Source organism: Pleurodeles waltl, chromosome 9, assembly GCF_031143425.1.
Source record: "Pleurodeles waltl isolate 20211129_DDA chromosome 9, aPleWal1.hap1.20221129, whole genome shotgun sequence".
Classification (NCBI taxonomy): domain Eukaryota; kingdom Metazoa; phylum Chordata; class Amphibia; order Caudata; family Salamandridae; genus Pleurodeles; species Pleurodeles waltl.
Window position 1 is genome coordinate 342,149,718 of NC_090448.1, and position 14,643 is coordinate 342,164,360.

General features: G+C 43.5%; 1 protein-coding gene across 1 annotated transcript in view; it reads right to left on the reverse strand.

The window, feature by feature from the left end:
- CCER2 (coiled-coil glutamate rich protein 2) overlaps nt 1-14,643 on the reverse strand; it is a 41,173-nt gene that overhangs the window by 20,538 nt on the left and 5,992 nt on the right. The window lies entirely within an intron of this gene.

Genomic DNA, 14,643 nt, shown 5'->3' on the forward strand with positions numbered 1-14,643 from the left:
GGGATCACATGCCACATACACCAATGGGAATCAGACTGGAGGCAAAAGCTCCACCTATCAGCGTGGCCTGGGGCTTCAATGTCCCCATTGTTGTGCCCATCACAAGTACACAATGTTCAGCCAAAACCATATAACGTTCAAAAGCAACTGATGATTTTCTGAGAAATGATGACAACTGTATAAATTGTAATTAACCAATTGCATGTGCTTTCTAATTGATGCGACTGCTGTGGTGGATCTCCCATTGGATTACAACTGAATTTTCAAACTTGACCCTGGTTTTTAATGCTGTCGCATAATTTAACCTGGGATTTATTTTTTAGCCAGTAGAATGCCCTATATTTACCTGAATGACCCAATGTTCAAACTCACAATGCAACCTCTTCATCCAGATGTTTTACTTCTCTGCTGGAAATTCTACCTTAGTTCACCTGCCCTTTAAAGACTTGAGCCCCTTCATGAAGTCACAACTACTGCAGGAGTCAGATAGCGACTGCGGAATTTATGTATTATGGCCCGTGGATACAGCCATTTCATTTCTGACTATCTTCTCTTTGAACTTTGAAAGGCTGAGTATCTGAGTATCTCACATCATTGCACTGTCTTTCCATTGAATGCACAGAACACAGTTTTGAAAGCCACTTTATGAAATAAACAGGCACACATATATATGTATATTTATAAATATAGATCTTTATTTATTCAACATTCAAGACTACAGATTTCCTGCACCCAACTTCTCTTGCCGGTGCTATTTGTGGATCAGCCGTCTCATAAATATTAATGTAGAATCGTATGTCAGGGAAACAGTACTTGCAAAACACAACGTTCAACACCAGTTATACCATAATGGAGCACTTGGGCATACTTAAGGAGCCTCTTATAGCCCCTGAGCCCAATGATAGTCCAGAAGAGGGATCATATCCCTTGACACCACAGGATCCACGTCCTGGAGACCTGGCTTTTCAATTAACCAAGCTACCATAGGCAGTGCTAGGGACACACACTTGCTCTGAACCACGATACCTTTGCAGGTGATAGTACGCTCTTTACACAGGGGCAGCTCCTCTGCTAGGGCGGAGGAGTGTCGCCCACCTCCCCTCCCCCCCAGCAGCAGGAGCTGCTAAACTTTTATAGTAAAAACATAATAAGCAGTGTTTATTATGTTTTTACTATAGAAGTGGGCGGGGCCATTGGCATGACGGGGACTCCCCCTCAATATGCATGTATGTTTGGCCAGCCATCTCGGGCCAGCCAAACAAACATACGCAGTAGGGACTCTCCAAACCGGCACTGAGTTGCCGGGTTAGAAAAACCAGGCAGAGGCTCCTAGTCTGCCTGGGATGTGTACTGGCTGGGCGATCCCAGCCAATCCTGAAGTTGCTTTGAGCAGCGTCAAGATTGGCCGCAGGGCAGTCTCGGAGCCTGTGCCTGCAACGACGGAGAGCAGAGCGGATGGAGCGGTGCGGGAAAAAGGTACGTTTTATTTTTATTATTACTTTTTTTGGTACCCACCCACCCTCCCTTCAACGTGCTGCTCCGCCCCTTTCCCTCCCACGAGCCGCACCTGTCTTTACATATGCGCATACCATAATATGACCCATGCTGTCAGTTATATCCCATGAACTGGCACCACATCATTCACTTTCTTTGCAGGCTGATGTGGTAGCTGCACACTGGTGTAATGAACTGTGTGCATTAGAGAGTGGCGCCAAGTCACACTGTCTTCTCAGAGTTCTTGGCATCGACGCCAGATGACTTTTGCATGAAATCTGCTCGCACTCTCCAAGCAAGCCTTGCTGTTTGTAGTTCTTGGCAGCAAAATGGGAATGCATTTGTGGCAGCGCCAAAAGACACGGTTTGTTTTTATTGCACCCAGTTTGACCTTTGACCTGCTACAGTTCGTTTTCAAATACTGACAAACAAAGTACAGTATCAAACTGCATGCTTTGCTTCTCAGCGGCTGCTGGTTGGTTGCTGGCAGTCTGTCGTGTTTTTCAAAATTTGGCAAACCATATTTTTAAACAGTCCCTTCTCGAACTGCACTTGTTTGTAATTCATCATGAGAGATTGCTTTTCAGGCCGACAGAGCTTAATTCCACAGTACTGTTCAGCATTGTAAGTCAAAACTCCCTGTTTCAGAAGAACGATGATTCATACTGATTCTTCGAAGAAACCTTAGGAGGGAAGTACTGCAGACTAAACTGAATCCTTTGCATTTAAAACATTATTTTATCACCTTCATGGATTGCATGAGAATCCTGTAATTGAATTTCTATAGAAAAAAAGAGGCAAGTAGATACGTTTGTTATCCAATCTGTCACCGCGATACCACCGCTGCCAGCTGAGTCCTGCTCTTTCAGAGCGTAACAAAGGCCCCCGCAGCCCCCGCGGTGGTGCGGGGGAGGGAGGGGGGCAGGCAGTGCTTAATTTGTAAAGAGGAAAGGTGCCGGTGCCCAAAGCCCTCCTCTTAAACACGTGGCTGCTTCAATTAAATGTGTGAACACGGAATCCTGAGGCAGCGTAAACCTGAAGTCATCTCGGGCCCCTGCAATCCATGTAAAGCCACTGTCTGCCCCTTCAGCTCACTCTTGCAGCTTTCTACTTTCTCCCTTTGTGACGCTTTTTCGTTTTTCATTTCCTCCGTCTTTCCCATATGCGTCTTTTGCTCGCAGCAATGCTTGAGGCAGGAGAATAAGCCCCGGCCCTCAAAAATAAGTGCCGGTGCTCAGCACCCGAAACAACAAGCACAAATTAAGCACTGGGGGCAGGGGTGATCCTGGGCCCCGCCTCAGCACAGTGACCTGCCCTGAGAGCTCCAGAGTGAGTCCAGTAGGGTTAGGGTGACCAGATTTTGAGGATCAAAAACCGGGACAGGTCAGACATAAAAGAAAGACTAAAGACATTACTCACTTTTATATCTGTCCTGTCCGTTTTTTTGCGTAGCTTTGTGAATGTGTGCTTATACATGTGTGCGTGTACACACACACGCACACACACACACGTATAAAACTTAACCTCTTGCCCTGCACCCCCAACACGCCCCACCTCGCGCTGCACACCCACTCCTTCTCTCTGTTTGGAGCAGACAGGGTACTCTGATGCATAACAGTAATAGATAAAATATTTTAATTATTTCATACTTTGTAGGCCTCTTTAACTTATGCTTTACTAGATGATCTGACCTTCGTCCCAAAAACCAGGGCATTTATTAAATAATATGACCTTTCTCCCAAAAACCGGGTCATTTATTTAAAATTAGGGGAAGCGTCGGGACACCGGGACAGTCCTCTAAAAACCAGACTGTCTGGGGAAATCCGGGACATCTGGTCACCCTAGGTAGGGGGCCCCTCTGTGTACTTTGCAGGCCCCCTCCTCAAGTTTTGTGACACTGGTCACAGTGAGTGTCTCCGCAGTCCCTATCACAGCAGGGACGAGAGCTTGCAGCACAACCGCCACCGATGGGAGGGCAGACAGAGCACAACCTGGACCCACACCGAGGGAGTAAAAGAGGCTGCACAATTGCACTGCCTATCTACCAGCTGCCACGTGAATCCACTGTCTTACTCGAACGTCATTGGCTGAGGGCAGGGGCGTAATACAGGCCCCTGATGCCTGTGATGCAGAGTGCCCTCCAACCGTTCTGGCGCTCCCAAATCATCAGAGGGGGCTCCCATTCATTTCAAGGCCAATAAATATCTGTGAGATATGGGAGAATCAGGGGTCTTTCATCACATTCTGCAGGGGCCCCATCATTTTGCATTGAGCATTTATTGAGGGACATTGGCATATAGCTGAGCAGAGAGTCTGACTGACTGACAATCATTCCAGACTTTTGGCCAAGGGGACACTGCCTCTCTGTTTCTAAACAGTGAGAGGCCCCTGAACATGCAGTATGTGCATATAGTGCATATAACACCCTCAGACTTTCCAACTCACTTGGTGGAACTGTGCATCACACAATATCGTCTCCCTTCACAATAAAGAGATGATATCACATGTGAAACACAAAGTGAGCTGAAAACTCCTGCATAGGTTGTGTTTCCAGCCCCTATTGCTGATGTCCACTCTGGGTTGTGAACCCTCCCCAGAACATCAGCGGCAGCCTCAGAAGCACTGTTTTTAGGGTCGAGCGCACAAGCGCTCCGTCCTTGTTGTAATCTGCCTTTGGGCTTTTAACCACGCCCATGTCACACCTGTCACTTTCATTGGTTCATGGGCTTGCCTTTTAAAATCTGCTTCATTTCATTAATGAAAGGCATGCATACGTCATGCCTTTTTCCAGTGTTTAGCTCTCCTCGAGTGCACCGGCCAACTACAGAAAACATACGGGGCTCTATGTTTTCAGCATGGTTTGCGGACTACTTTATCTTTTTATTTTCCACCCAGCACGATTGCACTTGGTTTTACATAGCGCGATCACACTCGTTTGTTTTTCAATTTCAGCGTGATCGCGCTAGTTCTTTTTTTCTTTCAATTTGTGTAGCAAGAAAAGTCCGGTTCGGAGTTTACAACGCTAAAAGCTCTAGCTTGAGCAAATGCGAAACCTGTTGCATTGCAAATGCTTGTTTTGGTGTGGGAGGTAGTGAGTAGAGCTGGCTCAGGCTGTTTTTAGCAGAAATCCCTGCTCCCTCCAAGGCCTTGCCCCTCCTCACACTGTGAAAGGTTTTCAGAAGCTGTCAGGTCTGTACCCAATGCTCTCTCAAAAGCCTGTGAAGGATGGCTTCAGGTATAGAGTTCATGAACATCGTACACATGTTGCACATGCATTGACTCAGGTCTTCTTTTGAGGCTGTTAGGTGTCATAATATGTCGTATTACAACAAGGTTTTTGGAGAAGGCAGGAGTCAGTGCATACACTGCATGTGTAAAATAGTGTGCATGCCCACCCAACCCGCTCCTCAAGTCCAGGAACGGTGGTTCTAGCATTGTTTTGGAGAGAGAGTACAATCATGCATGTGCCTATCCAGCCCTCATGAAATTTGGGAAAGACAGCTTCAGAAAACAAGCATTTGGAATGCAATGGGTCTCACGTTTGCTCGAGTTAGAGCTATTAGCGTTGTAAATTCCTAACTGGACTTTTCTTGCCACACAAACTGAAAATAAAAAGTAATACAGTTGACATAAGCAAGCCGATTCGAAGCGCCGCGAGCGCGAAGAGAGCAACAAATGGAGAGAGAAGTTCGTTAGCAGTCAAAGTTATTGACAAAAGTGCAAGTATCCATATAGCAGGGTCAATTGCCAAGGCGGTAACAAAACTGCCCTAAGGAGGGACAAACGTAAAGCAGTTACCAACGAAAACAAAGGATTTTTGAAAGGCAAGCTCATAAACAAATGATAGTAATGGGCGTAGTTAAAAGCCCAGATACACACCAACACGTCGGTAAAGCAGCACTTGCGCGCCCCTTTGCTCGACCTAAAAAGATTGATTGAGCATGCATTCTATAGTACACATGTTGCATATTACCTAGTCTCTGTCTCCTTCAGGTCTTTAAAGCATCATCTTAGATCCTTTATGTTGAAAGAGAGAGGTCTTGTGCATGTGAAGGATGTGTAAGATAAAGTAATACAAGCACCCATAGATTCCTTTCTTTTTCAGCACCTCAGAGCAGATTGGCCAACATTTTGCATGACAAAAGTGGTACAAAACAGTGCAAAATGTGTATTTGGGATTTTCTTTTCAGGACAAAATATATTTGTGCAGGAAAGTAGCCCTAAAGTAATAGAAAGTAGCACTGCCACTGCTTTGTATTGCCCTGTGTCAAAGGGTGAACTATAGGTGGTACATGTGCACATGGTTTTTGATGCAAAGGCCTATCTACTAATATTTGTAGACAGGGCTTTGTGCCAAAAAATAATGAGTCCTTGAGCCTGGTGTTAAAGAGAAGAAATATTTATTTCTCCAAAGTTTTTACTCAGAAGAAACCTGCTGTGTACACACTTAAAGTGGGAAACATTTTTAAGTGTGTTTAGGCATAGTATTTTTTTTATTCTAAGAGTGCCCTTACAGTACAAAAGCTATTACATTACACAACCACCTTTTCACAGTGGTGCAAAGGTGTGTACATGGCACTAGGCAGTCTGGTTGTGCACCAGCGCAGGGGAGAGAGCTGAACAGTTCCATATGTCAGTAGGATTTGGCTCTGTCCTGCTCTTTCCCTCTCGCTCAGAGCAGCACAGCAACTTTGCTTGCTACAGTGTATGGTGTGATATTTCTTTAAACTGCCTTTGGGGTCCAAAACCATAGTTCGGTGTTCTAAGAGCTCACACTTTCTGAAATCTGTGACTTGACTGGCAGAACACCAGTGCAACTCAGCTCTCACTCTCCCCCACTGATGCCTAAAATGCTGAGGTCTTAACAAAAGCCCCCTGCTGTTGTCGGCCATGGACTGGCCCCTTAGCAAAGCAAGGCAAACTGAAGCCAGAGGGAGGACAGGCAACATGAGTCCCCAGAAAAACTATTTTTCCATGCAGGACAACAGTAATTTGTTTTCCTTCGTTAGTTTGCCTCACCATGAATCTCTTTATGAAACATGTCTACAGTATAATGACATAAACAGAACTCTGCTTCATTACGGTTAACCAAGCAAGTTAAAAAGCCTATTACATTCTCTATTAGGAAGGGAAAAAGCTGATGGATTTTGTTGAATAGATTCAGTTGAATGATCACAAATATGAGGATCCATGCATTAATGGGAAGCTGGGTGGGTTAGCAATGGTTGCACAGGTGCTTCATGTATCTCCTAGAGATGATTGCTGATGTCATCAAAGCGGAATTATTTTTCTTTTTTTTTTGGCATAGCTTACAGCTTATTGCTGTCTTTTGTCTAAAGACCTCTTGTGGCCCATACCAAAAATTTACAGGGAGCTAAGAGCCAGTACTTTGCTTACTACTTGTTGGCTTTCTTATCTTATTTTGTTTGGTTTTCATTAAACAACTTTCTTTTATCTTCTTGTATTTGTCCTTCCCCAGGAACATAGATCCTTACCATCCTTTTGATTGGATGACTTGTTTCATTCCACTGCTCACATTCAGGGAACTACATTTTTCTTTTTCTTTCAGCACGGTGTGAAAGTGCCTGTGTTTTTAGGTTGAGCACACAAGTGCTATGACCTGTTGTAAGTATTGTGGGCTTTTAACCATGCCGACCTCATGCCCATCACTTTTTTTCTTGTTCATGGGCTTGCCTTTTAAAATGTCCCTTGATGTCATTGTTAATTGCTTTATGTTTTTCCGGCCTTGAGGCTGTTTTTGACACGCCATGCAACACCTTGAAGACTGCCCGTTACATAGATTATTGCACGATTGCTGACATACTTCAGCGTGGGCAAACCATTTCTTTTGTCTCTCCCCTAGGTGCTGCATGGCAGCCATGGCACTCATAGCACCAACAGGTACAACAGCTTCAACTCGATCGTCTGTATTGAAGCGCTGGTTATATTGTTCACAGTTACATAATGAGAGTCATTTCTTGTGGCTCTCCTCTTAAAACACTTGAAACTGGTGAATGCTTTACATAAAACAGAATCCTCAAAGCAAAAGTGTCTCTCCCGGCACAGCTGGAGAGCCAATACGACAATATTCACTGAACTCTGGAAAACTCGACCCATAATGCTTTTCAAGCATTCTGTTTCACAACATAACTCAGCCTGTGGTGTCTTAGGATAATGGGACCACCACCAAAACGTTCAGCACAACACATACACTATGTCTAGGTCATCTTTGGGTCCCCACAATACTTTAGTGGTGACCCCAAAATAATAACCCCTCCAACCATGCGGTATCTTTTTAAACATTCTCATGGCTGGAATGTTTGTTTTCTAGCAGGGAATGATTTGTGTTTTAAGGACCTTGTTTATAATACCATTGCTAAAGGCTTGGCACTCCTGAAAATATGTAATGCGCTATGTCCTCCAGGGGCTACATATATGGTTACTCTGCATTATTTATGCCATTTGTTTTTGTGTGGTTATGCCCTGAAGGGGCTAATTACATAGTTACATGACCATGTTTCTTACAAATGCTATTTTCATTGTGTTGTTCTCTAAGGGCTCATCTAAGCATTACAGTCATATCAACATATTAAAATATTTTGTGGCATGGAAACTTGTCCCATAATGCTTTGCAGGGCATTACTTTTACAACACATTTTTGCTCATAGGTCAGTCTGTGGTGGTCCTAGGACAATAGGACCACCTTCAAAACATTGACCAAAATGTGTTCTATCTACATAGTCTCTGGGTCCTCATACTATGTTAGTGGGGACCCCAATATGATAACCCCTTCCACCATTCAATGTCTTAAGAATTCTCATGTTTAGAACTTTTGTTTTATAACTAGAAGTTATGTTTTAAATACCTTTTTTGTAATATCGTTGCAATAGGTTTGCTAACCCTAATAGCACTCTCTAAGAACGAACTATATGGCTACCGTGCATAACTTTCTCCTTGTTTTTTCATGGGAATATACTCTCTGGGGCCCTAACAAAATGATTACATGACCATCTTTCTTACAAATAATATTTTTGTTATGGTGTCCTTCCGGGGATGTTTTGAGCATTATAGTCAAATGCCAAAAGTGTATTTCTGATAAAGGTTTAAATGATAGTTGTATATGTTTTAACAATCTCTCCTTATTGCAATTATGAACATAATTCAGGCCATCTTAAAATCCATATTACACTAAGACTGTTTGAACACTCTTGATATGCTTGGGTGACGCTTCTAGTTTATTTCTCCTCTGTGGCTGTCTTGTGTCTTTTTGGGGGGAATGGCTGGCTGGCTAGTGGAGTGGTGAAAGCGGTATTGTATTGGTATTAGCATGGCAGATTTAAAAGGAAGAGGGTAAATGGAAGTGATTTAGCTATATGCAAAGCCACTGGAATTATATGGGAGGAAAAGACAAAATTATGAGGCATGGTTGACCGATTTATGTGGCAAGAAAAGTCCAGTTATGAATTTAGAATGCAAGTAGCTCTAACTCAAGCAAATGCAAGACCTATTGTATTGCAAATACTTGTTTAGCTCTGGTGCTTGTGTGCTGATTCCTCCCAAAGAACCCTGCGCACCCAGTGCTGCTCCATCGTTGATCCAGCCCCAGATAGCCCATTGCTGCTCCCACCTCTTCCTGTTTCTTCACATTTTGTAATCCTCCCTCTTAGCCATAAGTGCCTCCATCGCTCCACCACCTTTCCGCATGGATTTCCTCCACACTCACTTATGTCTCAAGCTCACCTCTGTTGTTGCTTCACCATACCTCCTTTTAAAAAACATAATAATAATAATAAAGTTTCTTTTTACATGTTTGTAGGGCCTGGAAGCTGTCATTTGCTACCAGACCATTATTTTTTTTAATGGGATTTTGATTATGTTTACGTTTTTTTTAAATTTACCTTTCCAAGTTAGGGAGACAGACAACTTTTAAACTGTCTTATAGTCACAAGTGACTAATACCTATAGGTAGGGCACAGTAGTTTGCCCAGAGAACTGGTTCACTAATGCCCATATACCTACGACAATACAATTAGTCCAGTAATGTCTTCATACTCACCAAAGGTTTTTGCCTACACAAGCGGTCCACACATGCCAAAACTTCAAAGGTTGACCACTCTGTATCTGGTAATTTGGAGGTGTACTTGTGTCTGGGTATTTAGCTTGTGTTCAGTGGCCAAATGCTGGTGCTTCCATCCCTTACCTCTTCCCTCCCTCTCCTGCCTCCTCCTACTGGGTATCAGCCTTGAAACCCGCCCCTCTCCCTCCCACTAACTTGTTTTGGTGGTGAGGCCTGATTTTGGTGCAGTCAGTGTTGTGACCCCATCGTACTCCTTTTCACCCTCTTCCAGAGAGTCCAGCCCCTAGGATCCAGGTAAATGGCATAGAATCTGAGGGTGTCCTGCTGTGGTGCCTCTCCTGTTATAGCCAGGTATGAAGCCTAGGCGTGAGTATATTTACACCCTGATAGCACATTAGCTGTTCTTCCAGGGTTCGGGACACCCAATAGCTGGAGCCCATATAATTACTAGGGCTTTCAGGTGCTGTACACCTCTAATTCCCGGGTGCACTCCTTTTAGTTTTCTCAATGGCTGCTTAAAGTGCTTCAAGAGAATGGGCCTCTGTTGTTTCTGAGAACATGCACTACAGTGTATTCCTGGTTTGCTTAACAGTGCTGCCATAGGGTGGGTCTTAAATCACAGAGTATATGCACCCTCTGTACCACATACATAGCAGTTATACACTTTGATACAGACTACTCCTAAAGATGGTAAATGTGCACGTGCATGTCTTATGGAAAGCATCACCACTGGTATGTTATGTGTATTTGTAAAGCACACTATCACCCAGAAGAGTATCCTGGCACTGAGCAGGTGTGTGTATGTAGCCCTGGGTTGGCTTATTGAAAATCCCAGTCTTCAGCTTCTTGCAGAATTCAAGAAGGGCGGCAGAGGCTCTGATGTGCAGTGGAAGGCCATTCCATGCTTTGGGAGCAATGTAAGAAAACAACCATCCTCCTGATTTGGTGTATGAGTGGGATGTGTGTGAGTAGGAGTCCTGCAGAGCAGAGGTGGACGGCGGAAGATGTGCTGCACATTGTTAACCGTGCCGCTTTAAACCTCATGACCCTTTCCCAACACCTTCCATATAGACCAAAATACAATACCGCCCTTTTCAACCATGCACTTTCAAAGGGCATCCAGGAACCCAATGTAGGTGCATGAAGCCCTATATAAATGCTCTCATATAAATCAGTTGATTGCCCATACAATTAGTCCAGTACTACCTATATGCCCCGCACACTTCATTATCCATACAGTAGTGCATATATATAGACAGCACAGTTGATTGATCGTACCATCAGTTCAGTAATGTATATATAGCCATCAAAGTTCATTGTCCATACATCAGTCCAGTGATGAGTATATACCCAGGACAAAGGGAACAGTACTTTTTAATTACAATTTTGCGATTTTCCAAACAATTTTTTTCATTAGTGTTGTCATAGTGCAACCACTCAAGAAAGCAACACATGCATTTAATATGCACTATTCAGCTTTAGTTTTATAAACGAAACTAGCATAATCCCATTACTCCCATGAAGAACTGCCACAGATCCTTATTTTGTTATAACCAATGAGTTAGGTCAAGTGTTTTTTTTTTTTAAATAAAGAGTTAGGTGTATTTTGGGGAAAATGTAAGGCAGAGACCTCCTTGAAAATGTGGCCTGCCTTAGTTCTAAAAGGGCTAAAAAGGTCAATGTGCTCCGCCTAGTCCCCTTGCATCGAGTTACAGACTCTGCAGGCCAGTTTAAAACTGGTCACCAAATTCATAAGCTGTCAGACTTACACCAAGAAATGCTCATTTCGTATAACTTTTCTCACATGACGCTTTTCTTTAACTTCATAGGGGCCTATTCACAAACTTATTTTTGTAGTACGTGAATAGTACAACAGTATTCATGTACTGCAAATGGCTATTTACTAACCTGTTTCTCTGCGGAGAGCTTCACAAAAGTGCACAGCTCTTTGCACATGTCAGTATACATGTTTGTAGTAAATGTGAGGGGGCAGAGGATGTTGTTGGAAAACTGGGAACACTTACTACAAAAAAGTGGGAGTTTATGTTGGAGTAAGAAGGCAATTAGGGAAAGACATGCTAATACAAACACACACTCACAGAAGAGTAAGTAAGCCCTTTGCTATTCACAAGCTACATTTTGAAAGTTACTAAAGCCTGAAAGGCCACAAAACATTTGTAAATGTACACCAGCCTAGCCTTGGAGTAGGTCTAGCACCACACAAAGCCACTCACAGGAATGGCAGCATTCGCCCATAGGAAATAATGGAGGCCGGGACTTAAACTAGAATACCATAGAAATAATATTAAATTCATTACATTATTTTGACTTTTAAGGTCAACATATTAAAAATATAATAATGTATCAATTTTAAAAATAGTTAACGTTTTAAATATTTAAAGTAAACTTTTAATAAAATTCAATTTTCAATTAACGAAACAAATAACTTTAAATTAAATTTAGTAAATAGTGAATAACACAAAAGGGGAAATTTTCACCTAACTGCAAGAGTAAATTTACAAATGAGTAAATAGACATATGTAAATTTACCTTTGTGAATATAGGGCCAGATGAAGGAACCGTTTTGCATGGCGCAAACTGCAAAACAGGCATTGCGATGCACATTCCCATTTTGCGAGTCAGTACCGACTCACAAAATGGGAATACGACTCGCAAATAGGAAGGGGTGTTCCCCTTCCTATTTGCTATTCGTACCGCGATGCAGAATTGCTTTATGATTGCGAATGCGGTCGCAAAGCAATTCGTAGTTAGCACCCATGTGAAGTGGGTGCTAACTCATTCGCAAAAGGGAAGGGGTCCCCATGGGACCCCTTCCCCTTTGTGAATGGCACCAAAAATATTTTGCAGAGCAGGCAGTGGTCCAATGGACCACTGCCTACTCTGAACAAAATGAAACAAAATGGTTTCATTTTCCCCAAGTGTATTGCAACTCGTTTTCCTTTAAGGAAAACGGGCTGCAATACAAAAAAAAAAAACAGCTTTATTAAAAAAGCAGTCACAGACATGGTGGTCTGCTGTCTCCAGCAGGTCACCATCCCTGTGAGTGCAGGGAATCGCAAGGGGGTCGCAAATTGCGACCCACCTCATTAATATTAATGAGGTGGGTCTTTGCGACCCCTTTGCGATTCGCAGATGGTGTCAGGGACACCATTCTGCATATGGTTTTGCGACTCGCAAATTGCGAGTCGCTCCGACTCGCAATTTGTGTGTCGCAAAACCATTTCTACTTACATCTGGCCCAAAGCCCTGTGTGTGCTGAGATCACATATTGTACTGAATTGTTATACAATGGTTTAGACATATTGTCCAACTTCAGAAAATGTAAAAGTATGTTTTTTTTTAATCCTATCATAAAAGGCTTTCCTTGTAAACCATGCACGCCCTGTTGGATACACCCTTCTTGCTCACATCCTGGAAAAATCAGTCAGCGGAATCTAGGGCCAGATGTACGAAAAAAGCAATTTGCGACTTGCAAATTGCGAGTCCCTGCGACTCGCAATTTGCAACTCGCAAATTGCTATGCAGTACGGTGTCTCAGACACCGACTGCAACTCGCAATGGGGTCGCAATGACCCACCTCATGAATATTCATGAGGTGGGTCGCAAATTGCGGCCCCATTGCGAGTATAGGCACTCGCTAACATGGAGGCCTGCTGACGTCAGCAGGCCTCCATGTTAGCGACCTGCTTGTCAATAAAGCAGGTTTTTTTTTTTTAAAGTGTAGCCCGTTTTCCCTAAGGGAAAACGAGCTGCACTTTAAAAAAATCCGAAACCTTTAGTTTCGGTTTTTCAGGGCAGGGAGTGGTCCCTTGGACCACTCCCTGCCCTGAAAAATTTATATCTGGTCCAGTCACAAAGGGGAAGGGGTCCCACGGGGACCCCTTCCCGTTTGCGACTGGGTTACCATCCACTTCAAGTGGATGGTAACTGCGAGTCCATTTGCGGCCGCTTTCGCGGCCGCAAATGGAATTGCATACCAGTGCGAGTCGCTAATAGGAAGGGAACACCCCTTCCTATTAGCGAGTCTGAAATGCATTTTGCGAGTCGGATCCGACTCGCAAAATGCATTTCTGCATAGCAAACCCACGTTTGCGAGTCGCAAACGGCGATTTTCGCCGTTTGCGACTCGCAAACGGGTTGCTACATCTGGCCCCTAGTTTCTTACACTTTTAGCACCACTTACCCGTATTTCGATGAAGCATTAGAATGAAGCTCAGATAAGCGTGGGAAAGGCTTTGAAAATGTGTGTGACAACGCACAAATTTATGACTGTGTCAATATTTGCCACATTTTGATAGTCTACTATTCTGACACTCCCCAAAAGACACCTGCTCAACGTCGCTCACTTTAGCATCACTTGCGAGGATGAAAAAAACCTGGATTTCCTGGGATATATTCTACTTTGTGCGGGCAACCATGCCGGGCAAATTGGCTTTGTGAATCAGCTGTCAAATTCCCTGCAGAGGTGTCCACTTTTCTATTTTTTGAGCTAGGCACAGGTAAAACTTTCTGACTCGACCCCTTTGTGTCTGTAACTGAAGACAGCTTGGGGTATGTCAGTTACCACAGAGACCAGAGCACATGGGAAGACGCAGCTCAGAATTGATAAAAACCAGTTGTCTTTCCTGATACAGATTGATGTATCGGGACAATAGGTTATCTTGTTAACCCATTCACTGACACTTGACCGAATGTAGCCCATATAGCCCATAACTTAGCTTCATCCTGACCTAGGCCTCTATAAACTATAGCCAGGGTCACTGGAAATATGCGGAATTGTGTGGCAGGGGAGGATCAAATTATTCAGCAAGGCTTACCAAATTATGCTGCACATAAGGCAAATTATCCGACCTCGTGCAGCACATTTTGTGACAGAAATACATCATGATTTCGACCTTTTTACATGTTAACACCGTCTGGGTAAAAGGTTTCATCCCATTAGAACCAATCTGACGCCTAAATACATAAATAAGCAACAGAAAGATGACCAGCCGACTTTTGTGAAGGGCCTTGCACTAGCAACAACACACGTTGTCGCGTTTTTAGTAACT